This window comes from Takifugu flavidus, chromosome 5, assembly GCF_003711565.1.
Source record: "Takifugu flavidus isolate HTHZ2018 chromosome 5, ASM371156v2, whole genome shotgun sequence".
Taxonomy (NCBI): Eukaryota; Metazoa; Chordata; class Actinopteri; order Tetraodontiformes; family Tetraodontidae; genus Takifugu; species Takifugu flavidus.
The window spans coordinates 12,009,537-12,016,244 of record NC_079524.1 but is presented as its reverse complement, the minus strand read 5'-3'; the positions used below and the strand labels follow the sequence as shown (position 1 = coordinate 12,016,244).

Genomic DNA, 6,708 nt, shown 5'->3' with positions numbered 1-6,708 from the left:
TGTTTGTAGCCATCTGGAGATGAGCGCAGGCTCACTGATCTTCCTTCAAACGGGTGGCCACCTTTTCACTGAAGACCAGGGTGCCCATGTGACAGAGGCGCTCCATGTTCCCGGGAAGCTCACATGGTGACTCACCACCATGTGAGCCAGCAGACAAAGGGGAGACACACCAACTGAAAATAAGTGAACGACCACCCCCAGATCATAGTGTGGCAACATGGAATTCATGCCATGTCCACCTTAATTGCTGTGGCAGTTGCCGCTGTGGCACTATCCTTAAAAGTAGGCTGTGGTGCACCGTGGGCTCCCTTTTGTTGTCGAGCTTCCGGGTGCCCCGCCACAGCTCACCTGGTCTTCTCACCGGATCGCCGTGCGGTCGGGCTGTGCTGCTTCGTACGTGTCTGGGTCTTCTCCCTCCTTCATCAGAGTTGGGGGCCTTGGGTGTCTTACCGTCGATTCGCCTCCTGTGCATCAGCTGTTGGATAAATCAGCTGTTTAGCCGCTTCGGTGGTAACACCACGGTGGCTTGGTGTGCATCTTCCTTGCCTCGAACATTTTCCCTCACCTGATGGAGTAACTGTTACAGGTGCCGGCTCTGGTGCGCTTCCCTCTTGCTGCTGTTGGCCAGCTGCTGTTTTGCCATCCGTGTTCATGGTTCATCGTGCATGGCTTCAACCTTGCGCTCCACTGCATCACTCCTGTCCTCACTCTGAGAAGTATCATTGTGTGTGGCACAAGTTTCGATGTGTGTGTGTGTGTGTGTGTGTGTGTGTGTGTGTGTTGTGTGTGTGTGTGTGTGTGTGTGTGTGTGTGTGGTGTGTGTGTGTGTGTGTGTGTGTGTGTGTGTGTGTGTGTGTGAACTGCGCCTCTAGGAGGAATAGAATCAGTTTTTCTTGGTTTAATGTAATTTTGTTTGGGGGGATTAGGGGTTGACTTATGTTGTTTTTTCATTTATTACATATTTACCCTGTGTGGGCTGGTGCTTTTAAGGACGAGTATTGTGAATTTGACTTGATTATCTGCACGTTTGAGTGTGTGTGAATGGGTGCGTGAGTGTATTTTAGTGATTACTGTTAGAGAAAATATCCGCAAATAAAATAATTAACTCTTGTACATTGGACCAGTCTCCCACCCTCATTAGTAATGACTTGTGCGCTTTAACAATCACTCTCCAGATGGAATTCCTAGGGTGGCGTTGTGGCAATAGAATCATTTATGTAGGGAGTCATATTGATTCTAAAAATATATATATACTAAGTCTTTGGGGTGCACCACATTAGCATGCTAACGGTCCACAAGGGCAATATTTTCAAGCGCTGTCCCCAGAGAGTTCAGTACTTAAGGAAGCCTTCTGGATAGAAGGCGAAACGTCTTCACAAGAGAAGAAAAACAGTCCAGTTGACACAGAAAACTACCTTGGAAAACTATGACCTCGGTAATTGAGAATCTACAGACATAAATAGGAAATGTTATATTTAATCTGTTTTTTCTGGTTTTTGATTTGGTCAGTGGTTCGAACCTGAACCTCCCTGTTGTGTTGAGAAACATACACAGTTCAAATGTCCAGAGGTGGTCGGTACGAAAGGTTGGCGTTCTTGCAGATCCAGTATCTGATCAGCTTGTGGGCGATGGTCTGATTGGGAGGGAGCATCAAGGTTGGATTGGCTCCTCTGTGCAAGGACTCAGCAATCTAGATAAATAAATGTTTTCATGGTATTTTAATAAAGACGTTTATGATCACATGTGATTTTTTTTAAAAAATATTCTAATGATGCAAAGCTGTAATCTTTTAAATGTGTCCACTTGCTTTATTCAACAATTAACAATTTCGGACAAAGAGAGCAATGGAGATTTGTGATGCGTGCACCTGTTGCTGTGTGAACCACCGAGCTTCCTCAATCTCATTCTGATCCACTCTGATGTCGGTCGAGATGGCGATGGCGAGGCATCCAATCATGAGGTTGCAGGGCATTGGCCAGGGTTGAGAGGAGATGTACCAAACTCGTCCAACCTTCACTCCACTCTCCTCCTCCACCTCCCTCCTCACTGCATCCTCAATGGCCTCACCTGCAGCAGAGGTGAAGCAGGTCAGGGTCCGAGTCATTAACTGTGTTTCAGGGTTTGTGAGGTTTCATTACCAGGTTCTATGAATCCAACCAAACAGGAGAACATGCCAACAGGAAAGCTCTTCTTCCTTCCCAGTAAACACTGGTTTCTATCTGGGTGGACTACCAGCATGACCACAACTGGGTCTAGAAAGACATAAGGTGAAAAAATAGCTTCACTACCACAGATTAAATAATTCAGTCTTCATTCACATCTTCATGTAATCTAAACCTAGAACTGGATTAAGAACAGGAACTCTTCTCAATTGAACTGTTCTGTTAACAACAGGACATAATAAAGCAAAGGGCCAGAAGCCTCATACCGATTCGTGGATTGCAGGTGTTGTACCCATCTTTCAGGCTCCTGCACTCCGAGTTCAGGCATCTCCTCTTGTGTCCTCCCTCCTCCAGACTCGTGCCACTGCCACATGTTGGACAGAAGCTGTAGCGATCGTGCCAAACCAGCACCGATCGAGCATGCGCCACAATTCCTGGAGGAAAACCACGCAAAATGAAATCATATACAGTATGTTGAGATTCAATTTACCACAGTGAACAGAGTTGTTAAATTTACTGTTCAGATTTAAGAAAAAGAAGAACTTTGATTAAACATGGTGGAAAAGAATCTCACCAGCTTCTTCCTCGCTGTACTTCAGCAGGTTTCTGTTGGTTGACTTGGGGAAGAAACAGTTATTTTCTCTGCAGCGTTTCAGAAGTTCAGTGGCATCTTCGTCTGTCCCGACGGCAAACCAGGCAGGAGGCTCCCAGGAGCCCTCCTGTACCTGAGAGCATGAGGAAGACGGTTTCTTTTTCTCCACTCCGAGAAAGATGAGCTTGGTCTTGGGTTTCTGAATAAGGTCTTTGACTCGTCATACCTGAACCGACACAACTTGTTGGGAACCTGATAGAGCAACAGTTGTTATCAGTTCAGCATGATAAACTTTTAATTGTTTTATGTAAATTTGTTTTATGTAAACAAAATAAAAGTAAAATTAATTTGTAAAAAGCTTAAAGAATATGCTGAATGAGAAAGGGTTTAGTTAGACTGCTCCAGATCATTTGACATGCCTTAGCGATTCAGTTTTTTCATGGTTGTTTTTGGGCATTGCCACTGTCAAAAGTTGACAATTGGAACAAAATAATGTATATGTTCGGTCATAATTGTTCTCTGGGCACGAATACACAGTGCAGAGCCTTAAACGTTACACTAGACAGGGCGCAGTCTGAAATCACAATGCCAAACATGAAGAACTAGTTTAACTAGCCATCAACTACAAACCTCTGAACTCTTGCCCAACTCACACCTGCTGACCATCGGGTTGACGTTGGAGAAAAGCAGATAAACGGTATTTGGGTCCCTTTGTTGAGCCTCTAACCAGGTCTTGTCTGTCCTCTTATCACTCTGTCGGTCCAATGTTTCTCTGCAGAAATAAAGCTCCGGCAAGACTCCACTGCAGCTGTTATCTGTCTTGGCTAGGAGGTTGGAAATGTGGCTGTGGCCCCAGAACTTGGCGATATCGTAGGCAGTCTGCGAGGAACTGTTCACTGGCAACTTGTCAAAGCTTTTACAAAGAAAAAGCAGTACCGTAAGTACATGAATAAATATCCAAAGATCCAACAGAAACAACACAATGAAAACTCATTCTAGAGCTATACTGTAACTGCTTTATCAGAGAAATGATGTATAACTGCAGGTTGATTTGTTCAGGTTTCATCAAATATCAAATGTGGTTGAAAGCCAAATTATAAATAGCAGATGAAGATTCAGTATTTTACTTAGTCTTAACTGTAGTCTTGCTACAGTTTTTGTTGATGAAAAAAAATGAGCTTATTGTACCTTTGAGAGAGCAGCGCCTCCACAACATTGTAGTGTCCATTGCGAGCAGCGAGCATCAGCGCTGTCCAGCCACTGTAACCTGTCTGGTTGATGAGTGACAGGATATGGGTCAGCAGTATCCTCATCTGGGGTAGGTCTCCTCGGGCTGCAGCAATGAGAAATCTCTCCATCATCTGCTCCTTTGCAGTCAGCGGGAGGCTTGCCATTGTAGCAGCTGCAGAAAGTATAAGACTAATGTGATGGTCCTCTTCTTTCCTCTGAACTGGTTACCAGAGGCACTAACATACAGTGTACATGAGACAGCCGTAGGCCAATATGACGTTGGTTTTTGTGACTAAAGCTAAAAACAGTCACGAAACAGTGGTCAAACACTAGATAAGTATGCTTGGTGATCAAAGGCCCCCTGGCTTTAATCCCTACAGGATCAAGTAAGGTAGTTGTGGTCTTTGATCGCAGCCCCCCATGCAAGAGGAATCTCAGTGGATGCTGCGGATCAACTAGCAGAACCACCTGGCCCCGGGCCAGCTGACCCTCACTGTCCCGCCATTTGGACTGACCTTCCAGGTTTGGTAGGTCACGTTGGATGAAGGTCAGCCAGAAGTTGTCAGCAAGCACCTGGCTATACCTCCGCAGACAGGTCCCTAGGACACTGTTGGGGTTGCATATGACCTGCAGCGTAAAGGGTTGTACCATCCTGTGAGTAGCACGTGTGGTGTGAACGGGTCAGGATCGGCGGCATCCACTGAGATGTATCCAAGAGGTTTACCATTCAGTATCTCTTTGACTTTGGTGAGGAAGGTGCTCAGCAGTGGTTCCGGTACCGGGGGCTCCCTATTCCTCTGCATGTCTCTCCAGATAAACCTCAGCTCTCCTAGTTCTGCAGTCGGATCTGAGTGCTGGCGGAACCTCAGCAGAACACCAAGTAGGGGTACTCTGAGCAGTAAAAGTTCATTCAGAGACTGCCCCCGGTAGCGGAAGGTGCAGTCAAAGAATACTCTGTCCTTCCCATTCTGGTGGACCACGTGCTGGGGTATGAACCAGGACTCTGACGATTCACTGGATCCTGAAATGTTAGCAAATTATAAGCCAAAATCCAACCTTCCTTTTATCTCTAAAATTCTTGAGAAGGTGGTGGTGACTCAGTTTCTGGAGTAACTGCAGAGAAACAGCCTGTTTGAGTTGTTTCAGTCAGGCTTTAGAGCTCACCACAGCAAAGAAACAGCACTTAATAAAGTTACTAATGATCTTCTTATAGCTTCAGATCATGGGCTGGTTTCTATGCTGGTTCTGCTGGATCTCAGTGCTGCTTTTGATACAGTTGATCACAGCATCCTGTTACATAGACTGGAACCTATGATTGGGATTAAAGGGACAGCACTACACTGGTTTTGATTGTATTTATCAGATAGATACCAGTTTGCTCATGCCCATGGCATTCCATAAGGTTCTGTACTTGGACCAATCCTTTTCACCTTGTACATGCTTCCCTTAGGAAACATTATTCAGCAGCATGGAATAGATTTTCATTGTTATGCTGATGACACTCAGCTATATCTATCCATGAAACCAGAGGAGACAGAGCAGTTAGTGAAGCTTCAGACCTGTCTTAAAGTAATAAAGTCAGGGATGTCTTCAAATTTTTTTCTCCTTAATACAGGAAAAACTGAGGTCATGTTGTTTGGTCCTGAACCTCTCAGGGATAGATTAGATCACATTATCACTAGATGGTATCTCCATAGCATTTAGTCTCTCTGTGAAGAATCTTGGAGTAACTTTTGACCAAAATCTTGTCCTTTAACTCACACATCAAAATAGTCTCTAGAAGTGCCTTTTTTCACCTGAGAAACATCGCAAAGATCAGGAAACTACTGACGCGGCATGATGCTGAAAAGTTAGTCCATGCATTTGTTACTTCCAGGCTGGACTATTGTAATTCTTTATTATCAGGGTGTCCAAACAACTCTTTCAGAAGTCTCCAGCTGATCCAAAATGCGGAAGCTAGAGTTCTGACAGGTATTGACAAAAGAGATCACATAACTCCTGTAGTGGTGTCTCTTCATTGGCTGCCCATTAAATTTAGAATGATTTTTAAAATCCTTCTTCTGACCTACAAGGTCCTCAGAGGCCTAGCTCCATCCTACCTGGAGGAGCTAGTGACACCTTATCATCCCAAGAGACCGCTCCGCTCTCAGAATGTTGGCTTACTTGTGATCCCCAGAGTCTCTAGGGGTAGAATGGGAGGCCAAGCATTTAGCTACCCAGCCCCCCTGCTGTGGAACCAGCTCCCTGTCCAGGTACGGGAGGCTGACTCCATCTCTACTTTTAAGATTAAACTTAAAACCTAGCTCTTTGAAAAAGCTTATTATCACTAATTCTGTAGTTCCAGTTATTAACCTAATTATTAGGTTAACATCTTAGTTATACTGCTATAGGCCTAGGCTGCCGGGGTACAGAAACATGATCACCTGACAGGCCTCTGTCACCCCACTGGGTCATGGTTTCCTCTCCTCTCCTCCTCTCCTCTCCTCTCCTCTCCTCTCCTCTCCTCTCCTCTCCTCTCCTCTCCAATTAGATCAGTGATGTTATTTCTTGTGTACCGTAGTTTTTCTGCTCCCCCTGTATTCATCTACAGGTATCGCCGCCTTCATAGTTGTATGCTGACCTACTGACCACCGACCCCACTGACCCACTCAACTCAACTCTACCGGCAATTTATTTTAATTAATATAACTTATTTCTATGTTTTCTACCTATTCTCTCCTCTAC

At 45.0% G+C, this 6,708-nt stretch overlaps 1 pseudogene; it reads right to left on the bottom strand.

The window, feature by feature from the left end:
* Positions 1 to 1,460: 1,460 nt before the first annotated feature.
* LOC130526371 (NAD-capped RNA hydrolase NUDT12-like) lies at positions 1,461 to 6,439 on the bottom strand (annotated as a pseudogene).
* Between the last annotated feature and the right edge of the window lie 269 nt (positions 6,440 to 6,708).